The sequence below is a fragment of the Rosa chinensis genome, chromosome 7 (assembly GCF_002994745.2).
Source record: "Rosa chinensis cultivar Old Blush chromosome 7, RchiOBHm-V2, whole genome shotgun sequence".
Classification (NCBI taxonomy): domain Eukaryota; kingdom Viridiplantae; phylum Streptophyta; class Magnoliopsida; order Rosales; family Rosaceae; genus Rosa; species Rosa chinensis.
Window position 1 is genome coordinate 41,400,255 of NC_037094.1, and position 12,080 is coordinate 41,412,334.

Here is a 12,080-nt window from a genome sequence, read left to right on the forward strand (position 1 = left end):
TCACTATTCATGATTTACTATTCACAAATTGTACAAGTATAAAGAGAAGTATAATATACAAAATTTCCAAAAAATAAAAAAGAAAAACGTCACATATATGTCCAAATTTTTAGTTAGGGTGTGACATAGTTAATAAAAGCTTGAATTCCATTATAAGCCCTTAACCAAAGTTTAGACGTGCGGCCTAAGGGCTTGATCCTTAAAACTAGTCGCCCTCCTCAATCTTTTGGTAACTCTTTTCACACAGAGCCAGGTAGCAGAGGAACGATTTTGGCGGAGCTCAGCTCACTTGTTTAGCAGGGGACGAGACCCTTTGCTAGCACTTCTCGTATCCAATCAACCTAGACACCCTATGCTACTAAGGTGCGCCACATGAGAGAGAAAGGTGCAAGACTACTGTTAAAGACAAAGTCCTTCACCTATTCCATTATGGTTAAAAACTCATAATAAAATTCATACTTCCATAAACCTGATTTTTACTATTCACGAAAATTTTATACAATTAAATTTATTTTCTTTTCTTTTATTCACAAGTATTTCAACACTTAGGTACGGGAACAGGGAGTCTCAATGTGCAATGGGACTGAAACAGCTACCCTTCTCAAGACTATGTTTAATCCAATATACCTTAGTGTATCACAACATTTTCGTTTGTTATAAATATCATTGATATTGAATTAAATTCCAAGTGGTAAATCAAGTGGACGTGCGGCCCAAGTATAGTTGTCTCGACACAAAGTCCCTCCTACATCCTTTGGGCAACCTTACTGAAATGGCCAGGTAGGGGAGGGCGAACACAAGAGGTAGAATCCATTTTGGCATGAGCTACTTCTGGATTCAAAACCCGTTATGAACGTTGTCCCCTTCCTAGACACCATCTCACATAGGCTATACTTACTTAGATGAAAAAGGTCCTAGGTGTGAAGACAGTTCAATGAATATTAATAAAGACCGCCCTCAACCTTAAAGGACCTGAACTAGGTACCAATAAGGGGTTTAGGTCAATATTAATAAACACGACTTCACCTATTCCTCTTTAATTTACAACTCACAATAAAACTCGTATTCAATAATATAAATAACAACCAAAATAATATATTAACAAATTTTTTCGAACACATATAAGCACATATAAAATATTTACGAAATCAACAATATATCCAACAATTATTCACACTTCAACAAGTGATTTTTCAATCCCCGGCAACGGCGCCAAAAATTGATACGCTCAAAGCAAGCATATAATTTAACCCTAGAAATATCATTAGTAGTATAAGCAAGTAGGGATCGTTCTATTCCGGGGATTGAGGGTACACCTGTTAATGTAAGACAATTTAAACAATTAAAATAAAAACAAAGTATACTATTCACACATAAACACTATTCACGAATTTAGGGGGTTTTAGGTTTTTGGTTTTTCGAAAATTAAAAACAAGAATCAAAACTAAGTATAAACAAAAACACAAATACAAGAATGAAATGTAAGAAACAAAGATTAAAACCAAGTTCATGATTGAATTCGAATAAACCCTACATTGTTCTTCCAAGTCATGAGAAAGGAGTTGATCATGTGAAACGTTAGAAAGCAAACGATTTCCCATATTTTACTTTTCAATGCTAATTAATCTAAGTGAAAGCACATAGACTAATCCTATCAAACATGTAATCAAGCCCTAGAAAGCTAGTCAATCATACATGTTCAACGCAAGAAGTTCAAGGAAAGGCTATCAACTCAAGTGTACAACTTAGTATGAATAAGTTCACCTAATTGCAATCCTCTTCAATTGAATTCGATTTTTGTCCAAAACCTTTACTACTTTGATTCAAGTTTACACAAAACGAAAAGTCGATTTCATGTTCTTAAATCTAGCACCATTCATATCAAAACCCTAAGTGTTTCGAACCACATAAGATTAAAATACAAAAGTTATCTATAAAGCAAACTCAATCGAACAATCACACATAAGCAACTTTGGAATCACAACATAGAAATCGAAAATCCTTAATCAATCATAAATTTTCAGAATATAAACCTTGTTCAAACATAAACGTTAACTAGAACAACATCCAACGAAATCAAACAAGGAGAATCAAAAGTGATTACAAGAAAGAAGGTTGAATTACACCGTGAATGGAGAGATGGATGAATAACTCGAATGATGAACTAATGAAACTCGAAAGCAAGCTTCAAAGTACACGGCTTCAAGGTGGAATGGATGATGATGCTCACGGCCTAAGCTTGCTTCTTCCTTCCTTGCTTGAAAACGCCAAAAGTTGCACTAGAGAATGGAGAGAGCTTCCGCGCGTAGAGAGAATTTTCTGAATTGTAAAGTGTTTTTTAGACGTCTAGGGTTGTGGAGTTTATATAGGGGACGGCTATGCTTGGTCTCCAAGCCGTGAATTTCTGATTTTCTTCTTGTATTTTCGTCCAAAATATACTTAGGGTTTCTAGGAATGAATCTAGACGCCATTTGGTGCTTTTCTTGATTTCTTTCCTTAAACTTCACCCTAGAAAATCTCTTGGCGTAATCTTTTATTTCTTCTTGATTTTCACGCCACTTTTCTCTCCTCTCTTTGGTTTTCACGGCAACACATCCCTAGGGTTTACTTCTTGCATCACAAACCCTAATTTCATGGGCTTTGATGGGCCTTGATCCATTTTGCCGAAAATCCAAAGAGTTCTTGGGCCTCGTTGCTTCTTCTTTAAGTCTTCTCATCTTCCAACGCAAAACACATTATTTTTCCATTTCTTTTTCATGGTTGCGTTGGAAACTTGCTAAGGAAGCCTTCCTCCATTTCGTAGGATTTCCTGGTTGGACTAGGAAAGCTTATTTCTTCATTTCTGCTCAATTGTGTGACCCGATTTCTCTCATATTCGTTCGTCTTGATGTTCGCAAGCTCCTCTTTCCATTCGTGCGTTCATTTCCACTTTTTAGCTCGGAGGTCCTGAAAATAGAAACTAGTATGAAAAATGGAAACTTACCTAATTTGAAAAATAGAAACTTTCTAAAATTGAGAAATGGAAAGTTTCTAAAAATGAAAAATAGAAACTTACTAAAAGTGAAAAATAGAAACTTTCCAAAAATGAGAAATGAGAAATGAAAACTACAAAAATGGAAACTTTCTACAATAAGGAACTTTCCCAATCAAAGAATGGAAACTTTCCCAAACAGGGATTTTTCAAGGAAATGGCGCAGAAAAATGTAGGGAAATGCAGTTAAAACGTCGCATTAAAATGCTCCTATCAAATTCCCCCACACTTAGCTTTTGCTAGTCCCTTAGCAAAATCACAACACAGACACGACTACGACTCAACAAAAATTAAAGACTTGACACATTACATACTCTATTGCCCTTTAACTATTTGTCTCAGCAATCTCTTACCTTCACAACACCAAGATTAGCACTTAACCAAGAGTCAATGTTTAAGCATTCGAGAGTTAATTGAAACACATAATTTACATATACACAAGTAGGACTTGGTTGTAACAATGGTGATGGGTTCTGTTAAGCATGTTTCAGACAAGTATGATTCAAATCCTCACAAGGTATATCCACTCTTTCTTCTCTCAGATCATGGCAATGCTTAAAAGCTTATACACTCAAGTATATGTGAAAGATAGCAAGTGTATCACATATTGCAAGAAACGAAAGCACAAGTATATTTTTCTTTTAAAGATCTCATGAAGGATATCAACTACTTGCACAGATGGACCCAAGCCATAGGTTCAACTCTTGTAACTCATCTCCACATCAATGGCTGTCCCATCTTAACGATCAAGAAGGTCTTATCAAGGGTTGTAATGGGGCCATGGCTCAAGGTTTAAAGAAACGAAAGGTAAGGAATTTAACAAAGTGTCCTAAAAACCTAGCAGAGCTCATGCAAATGTAGAGAGACTTCTAGAAATCCACCAAGTATGCAAAAACGTCACTATCCCATGGGGGCGTTATAAAGGGGCCTAATGTCTTCATGTTGGGCCTAAACTTCACTCTAAACTTCCTTTGATCTCTAGTAAGTTGGACAAAGGCCAAATTTTTCTGTAGTGGGCCTTCAATTCAAAGTAAACTCCAAACTCACCAAGTATAGGGGACTAAAATCCATTGATATTTCTTTCTTTTTCTTTTTCTAGCCGTATCTTTTCTTTTTCACTTTCTTTTCTCGGCTTTTTCATGTATTTTTCTCTTATGGACAAGTCTACCCCCACACTTTGGCTTTCACCTCTTCTTATTCTTCATTATGGACGCCAAAAATCTTCAAGTAAAGTCTCAATTTAGCTCCACTAAGTTCTTAGAACAAAGGGTAGGGTTATAGCTATATTAAGGTTTAGGTTAAAGATTTTTAAGGGTGATGAAAGAAAAGGCTTAACGTAGGCTCAAAGGGAAACATCTAGGGGAGTCCCACGACGGGCACAAATAGGGACACAGGTTTATATGGCAATGGTGGTAGTTCCTAGGTTGCTTCTATCCTTTCCAGAATCAGGGCCATGTATTGATAAAACGTCTCAACAAGCACAAGAGTGAATTCTAGCATTCTCTAGTCCATCAAACTTAATCTATGGCAAGTAGTCAATCAAATGAAAGAATAATGAGATCATCAAAACATCGCCAAGAAAATAAGAATATATTTTTCACTTCACTCCAAGAAAAAGGGACATGGCTCAAATATCTCACATGGGTTTTTATGAATCAAAACTCATCTTAATTAGTGCCTTTCTGAGGTCTTATGAGGTTGAGGGCGGCTTTTATTAACATTTGGAGAACTGTCTAACACATGAGTTCTTTTCAAGCTGAGTAAGGGGCATATAGGTGGTGTCTTAGGTTGAGACCCTGGGTGATGGGTTCAATTGGATCTCAGAGATACTATAGACCGTGCGTAAACCACAATGTGGGAGTAGCCAATAGGGGCCTAAACCTCAATGAGGGAGTAGCCTCCGTAGTGTCACCAAAATGAGTCCTCCCTCTCACTTACCTCTTAATCTGGCCATCTAGCCTTCTGAAACAAAGGAAAGCGACTTATGTCTAGACGACTATCCCTAGATCGTATCTCACCAATAGTAGTGGTTTCTATTGGGCTCGACTTACAACTTGTAATCAATTGAGATATTAACTTTATTTTGTAAAGATAATAAGATACTTGAACATAACCTCCACTTGTAAATTGTGTGATTTGTACTTTCTATACTTGTATAAACTTCTTACGTGGTTTATTTGTGAAAAGATTGTGGATAGTTTTTAATTTATACTCTATTTTATACTTGTATAAATCATAAATAGTAAAGTCATGAATAGTAACTTGTGAATAGTGACTCGTGAATAGTAAAGTTGATGTATCAATCACTAATTTGTAATTAGCTCACTTTATACTTTGCTAACTTCTTTGAATTTTGATGATGTTCAGGATTCCTATGAATGACCGAGCCTTTTAGACCCTCTACACTAAAGGAAATTGAAGCAAGGCTCGCTCGTTTGAAGGGTCCTTCACTCCTTGAGTTCACAAGCCCTTCTCCTTCAACATACAAAGAGTACACATTTAACGAGCAAGGGAAGCGGATTTACTTTTCTGAGGAGTCTACATCACCTACACCAAGTCCATCTCCGCCTTCACGTTCACCTTCACCTGTGGTTTCGTCCAACTCTACACCACCTTCACCACCACCTGAAGAAGTCGAAGAAGAGAGAATGGCATCTATTAGGGAACTCTCCACCGCAACTGTTGAAGGAGGACCCCCTACAGGCATAGTATACCCTGCCCCTGCAGCTGGAAGACAAGCAGAGTTCGAGCTTAAGAGTGGATTGTTGCACAAGCTCCCTATCTTCCATGGCCTCAATATGGAGGATGCTAACAAGCACGTACGAGAATTCCAATCTGTTTGTGCAAACATGCAACCACAAGGGGCGGATGAAAACCTTCTTAAGATGAGAGCATTTCCATTCTCTCTAGCTGATAGAGCCAAGGATTGGCTATATGAGCTTCCTGCAGGTCGTATCACATCATGGGAAACAATGAGAAAGGCCTTCTTGGAGAAATACTTCCCAGCTTCAAAGGTCATCACACTTAGGAAGAAGCTTAGTGGAATAGAGCAAGCTCATGATGAGTCCTATGCTGCCTACTATGAGAGGTTCAATTCCTTACTTGCACAATGTCCTCAACATCAGATGAAGGATGAGACCCTACTTACATGTTTCTACGAAGGACTCTTACCTTTGGAAAGGCAAATGTTGGATGTTGCAGCTGGTGGAGCTTTTGTGGATAAGTCACCTGCAGTTGGGAAGGAACTTATAGCTAATCGTGCCCTAAACTCCCAACAGTATGAGGGTGTGAGACAACCCACTCGTAGGGTAAATGAGGTGAGCACTAGTCCTGCCATTGCGGATCAATTGAGCAAACTCACCCTTCTTGTGAACAAGGTGGCGACTACTCAAGGCCATGGAGGACCCTCTGCTTGTGGGGTATGCTTTACTCAAGGACATCCTACGGATCAATGTCCTCAACTGAGTGAGAATGGTGGTTGGGAGTCTGTGAATGCTATAGGAGGCTATCAAGGGAACCAAGGGGGTCCCCCACGTCCAAGGTATGATCCATATTCGAATACCTATAACCCTGGATGGAGGGACCACCCCAACTTCAAGTGGACCAACAATGAAAATGTTCAGAACCCTCTTGGTGGCAGTTTCCAACGTCCTCAAGGACCTCCCTATCAAAGACCTTACATGCCTCCTCAACACAATGTAGGGAATCCCAATTCTCACTATGATAAGACGATAGAGGCATTGACTAATTCTACTCAGGCATTGACTAGTGCCACACAGACTTTGCTTCAAGGACAACAGACCAATGCCAAGGACATTGCAGAGCTCAAGAAGCAAATGGGACAAGTGGTGGACTTCATGACCAAGTTTCATGAGAGTGGTAAGCTTCCGAGCAACACAATTCCAAACCCAAAGGGAGGCTTTGAAGGTTCCACCAACTGAGGAGAAGAGGAAACCACGTCTAGGCTGAGAAGACGTTAAAACCAAGCGCTACTTGGGAGGCAACCCATGCAAATCAGATTTGCTTTCTTTATCCTTATCTTTTATTTTTCGTTTTTGCTTTTTGAATTTAGTATTATTTTCGTAAATTTCATCCCTATATGCTTAAGTGTTTCATTGCATGCTTTTAATTGATTACATTGAGGACAATGCAATATTTAAGTGTGGGGGAAGGGATTTACACTTTTATCTTGAGTCATATTTTGAGTCACATATATTGAAAAATACAAAAAAAAGTGAAAAATGTCAAAAATTTAAAAAAAAATTTTCGTTGCTTTTGTTTTTGTTTTGAGTCTTAGGATGCCCTTTCAACTGTCTAGGATGATTCTATATCTCTGAAATCATGATTAAAAGAGGATCACAAAATTGAGATGATTTTAAAATGGTATTCTTTGGTTAATTGAGATATATGAGATATATATGCATGTGTAGTGGATATGGATTTCGAAACTTTGGTACAGAAAATATGAGCATGTTAAGATGAGTTTTGATTCATAAAAACCCATGTGAGATAATTGAGCCCAAGTCCCTTTTTCTTGGAGTAAAATGAAAAATATATTCTTATTTTCTTGGCGATGTTTTGATGATCTCATTATTCTTTCATTTGATTGACTGCTTGCCATAGATTAAGTTTGATGGACTAGAGAATGCTAGAATTCACTCTTGTGCTTGTTGAGACGTTATATCAATACATGGCCCTGATTCTGGAAGGGATAGAGGCATCCTAGGAATTACCACCATTGCCATATAAACTTGTGTCCCCATTTGTGCCCGTCGTGGGACTCCCCTAGATTAGCCCCTTTGAGCCTACATTAAGCCTTTTCGTTCATCACCCTAAAATCCTTAACCATGAAGCTTAGTATAGTAACAACCCTACCCTTTGTTCTAAGAACTTAGTGGAGCTATCTTTTGAGACATACTACATGGGTTTGATGCTAAGGAGGAAAATTGAGAAGAGGTTAAAGTTCAAGTGTGGGGGTAGACTTGTCCATAAAGAAAAAAAAAAATATGTGAAAGCCGTGAAAAATGAAAAGAAGAGAAAAAATGTACGGCTAGAAAAGAAAAGAAAGAAATATTTATGGATTTTAGTCCCCCATACTTAGTGATTTTGGAGTTTACTTTGAAATGAAGGCCTATTAAAGAAAAATTTGACCTTTGTCCATTCACTGTAGTTCAGGGGAAGTTTACAATGAAGATTGGGCCCAACATGAAGACACTAGGCCCCTTTTATGTTACCTCTAGGGGAAGTGACGTTTTTGCAATGCATTGGTGGATTTCTTGTGGTCTCTACATTTACATGTGCTCTGCTAGGTTTTTAGGACACTTTGATAAATCCTTACCCTTCATTTCTTAAAACCTTGAGCCTTAACCCATTACAACCCTTGAAAAGACCTTCTTGATCCTTAAGATGGGACAGCCCTTGATGTGGAGATGAGTTACAAGAGTTGAACCTATGGCTTGGGTCCATCTGTGCAAGTAGTTGGTATCCTTCATGAGATCTTTAAAGAAAATTATACATGTGCTTTCGTTTCTTACATTATGTGATATACTTGCTATCTTTCACATATACTTGAGTGTATAAGCTTTTAAGCATTGCCTTGAATTCTGAGAGAAGAAAGAGTGGATATGCCTTGTGAGGATTGAATCATACTTGTCTGAAACATGCTTAACAGAACCCATCACCATTGTTACAACCAAGTCCTACTTGTGTATGTGAAGATTATGTGTTTTAATTAACTCTCGAATGCCTAAACATTTATTCTTGGTGAAGTGCTAATCTTGGTGTTGTGAAAGTAAGAGATTGCTGAGACAAAAAGTTGAAGGGCTATAGAGTCTGTTTCGTGTCAAGTCTTTAATTTTCGTTGAGTCTTAGTGTGTGTCTTAGTGTGATTTTGCTAAGGGACTAGCAAAAGCTAAGTGTGGGGGAATTTGATAGGAGCATTTTAATGCGACGTTTTACTTGCTTTTCCCTGCATTTTCTGCGTTATTTCCTTAATAAAACCCTGTTTAGGAAAGTTTCCATTCTTTGATTGGGAAAGTTCCTATTTGTAGAAAGTTTCTATTTTTGTAGTTTTTATTTATCATTTTTAGTAAGTTTCCATTTTTAGTAGTTTCTATTTTTCATTTTTAGAAAGTTTCCCACTTTTCATTTTAGGAAAGTTTCTATTTTTCTTACTAGTTTCTATTTTCAGGTCCTTGTCACAAATGAGCTGAAACGAGCTCACAAATGGAGAGAGAAGCTAGCCAACGTTGGAGGGAGACAAGATGAAGTACAAAGGGAAGCACAAATGAGCAGAAATGAAGAAATGAAGCTTTCCTGGTCCAACCAGGAAACCCTGTCCAGAAAAGGAAAGCTTGCCAAAACAAGACTCTTGAGCCAACCATGAATGGAGATCGAATTAATGAAGTGACATGGCATGAGAGAAGCTTCTTGAAGACTCTAGATGATGACATGGCACAAAGGTGGCGCATGGAGGCCCAAGAACTCTCAAGACTTGTTGGATTTTCGGCAAATGGATCAAAAGCCCACAAAGCCCATGCAATTAGGGTTTGTGACGCAATGAAGAAACCCTAGAGATGTTTGCCGTCCAAAATGAAGAGAGAAACAAGGAAAATGACGTGGAAAATCAGAAATTAAAAGGAGATTTTCTAGGGAGATTTTCTAGGGCTATTTTTATGGAAATTCATCAAGAGATAAACCCTAGAATATCTTTTGCCGTCCAAGCCAAGAGGAAAAGAAGGAAGTTGCCGTGTGAATTAAAAGAAAACCCTAGAGAATTCGGCAAGGAGATATTCAAGGGAGAAATAAAAGGAAAGAGAAAAAGGTGGAGACCAAGAAAAGCTCAAAAGAAGTCTAGATACATTCCTTAATTCCCTAAAGGAAGTTTGGCCGAATTGAACTACAAAAATCAGAATTATATCAAGGGAATTTCGGCAAGATTATTTAGGGAATTAAATGGAATTTTGTGATTGGTTGAACCACCTCATAGGGCTTATTTGGCAAGATATTATTGGAGGAAATTATGTGGAATTTTCAGATTAATTCCATAAGGTTTACACGGCTTGGAGAGCAAGTTGGCCGTCCCCTATATAACCTCCCCTCTTCTCAACGTTTTGGAGTTCCAAGTTCCATTCTTTACGTTTACACTTTGAGAAAATAATTCAGAAAACTCTTTAGACTAGCCGTGCTCCTCTCCATCCTCTAGGGCAACCACGAAGTGCAAGCAAGGCCAAGGAAGAAGAAGACAAGCCGTGCACACCATCCACCCTCCACCTTGAAGATTGCTTTCGAAATTCAAGAGACCACATCATCACTTCATTCATCTCATCTTCATCACGGTGTAATCCGATTCTCCTTGTACCTTTGCTTTGTATTTTCGTTGGTTTTGCCTTAGTTGACACATATGTATGAACAAGTATTGTTTTCTGAAATTTTATGATGAATTGTTAATTTTCAGATTCATATATTACGATTTATGGTTGCTTTTGTGTGAGTGTTTGATTAAATTTGCATGATAGATAACTTTTGTATTTTAATCTTATGTGGTTGCAAACACTTAGGGTTTTGATATAATTGGTGCTACGAATTTAAGAACATGAATCAACTTTTTGGTTTTGTGTTCTTGGATCGATACGTAGTAAAGGTTTTGTACAAAAACCGAATTCAATCAAAGAAGATTGCAATTAGGTGGACTTTTTCATACTAAGTTGCACATTTGAGTTGATAGCCTTTCTAGGTGCTTAATGCGTTAAACATGACATGATTGACTAGCTTTCTAGGGTTTGATTGCATGTTTGATAGGATTAATCTAGGTGCTTTCGCTTAGGTTAATTAGCATTGAAAGTAAAATATGGGAAATTGTTTGCTTTTGAACGTTTCACATGATCAACTCCTCTTGCATGACTATGATGAACAATGATGAACTTGAATCAATTTTAATCATGAGTTTCGACTTTGATCTTTGTTCTTACATTCCATTTGTATTTTTATGTTTTTGCATTTTAATTATTTAGGTAACTTAGATTTTATTTTCGAAAATTAAAACCAAAAACCAAAAACTCCCCCCTTTTCGTAAATATGTCTATATTTTGTAAATATTATACTTTGTTTTAATTTTAATTGTTTAATTGTTTGACAATGACAGGTGTACCCTCAATCCCCGGAATAGAACGATCCCTATTTATTACGTACTACTAATGACATTTCAGGGTTAAATTGGTCGCTCGATAAAAGCGACATCAACAGGTGTACCCTCAATCCCCGGAATAGAACGATCCCTACTTGCTTATACTACTAATGATATTTCTAGGGTTAAATTATATGCTTGCTTTGAGCGTATCAGGTTTGGAAAAGAAAATTTAGAGAGAATTTGAGATTGTTAGAGTTGAAATTGTGATTTTTGCAAAGGAGAAAAATTAAGAAGGAATGTGGAATTGTTGGAAAAGGATTTATATTATAAATTGGTGGTAAATTGTGTTGAAGGAAGTGAATTAAAAATTTGTTAAGTTATCGAACGGTCTTTGTGAAGGTTTAGATTAAGCGAGGTCATGGAATGGTTAAGGAATCGATTTAAGAATCGATTGAGTGGTTATGAGTTGGAGGGCATCGAGGTTTTAAAGGAATGATAGAATTTAATCCCAAATTAAAGGATGGGAGTTTTATGACAATTTGTGAATAACGGATGCTTATTCCGAGGGGAATGAGTTGTTTTTGAGAGTATTTCATTATATGGTTAATTATATCCTATTCAATTCTGACAGGACGTACTGAGCCCTCAAGCGAGGAGGACACAGGCAGGCAGCAGGGTTAGCTGCGGGACTCACTTGTGAGTGGACTTTCATTTTTTTTAAATAATGCATGCAGCATGGAAATAAGTTTTCAGTTGATTTATTATTTTGAGAAAATGTGATTTGTGGAAAATAAAGGATTTAAAAAGGAAACAGTTGACAAGGAGGCCAGTTTTGGAGCATGCGTATCTTACCTAGTTGGCAGTCCCTTCTAGGTAATAGTCTGGTCGGCAGTCCCGTCCAGACTACAGCTCGGTTGGCAG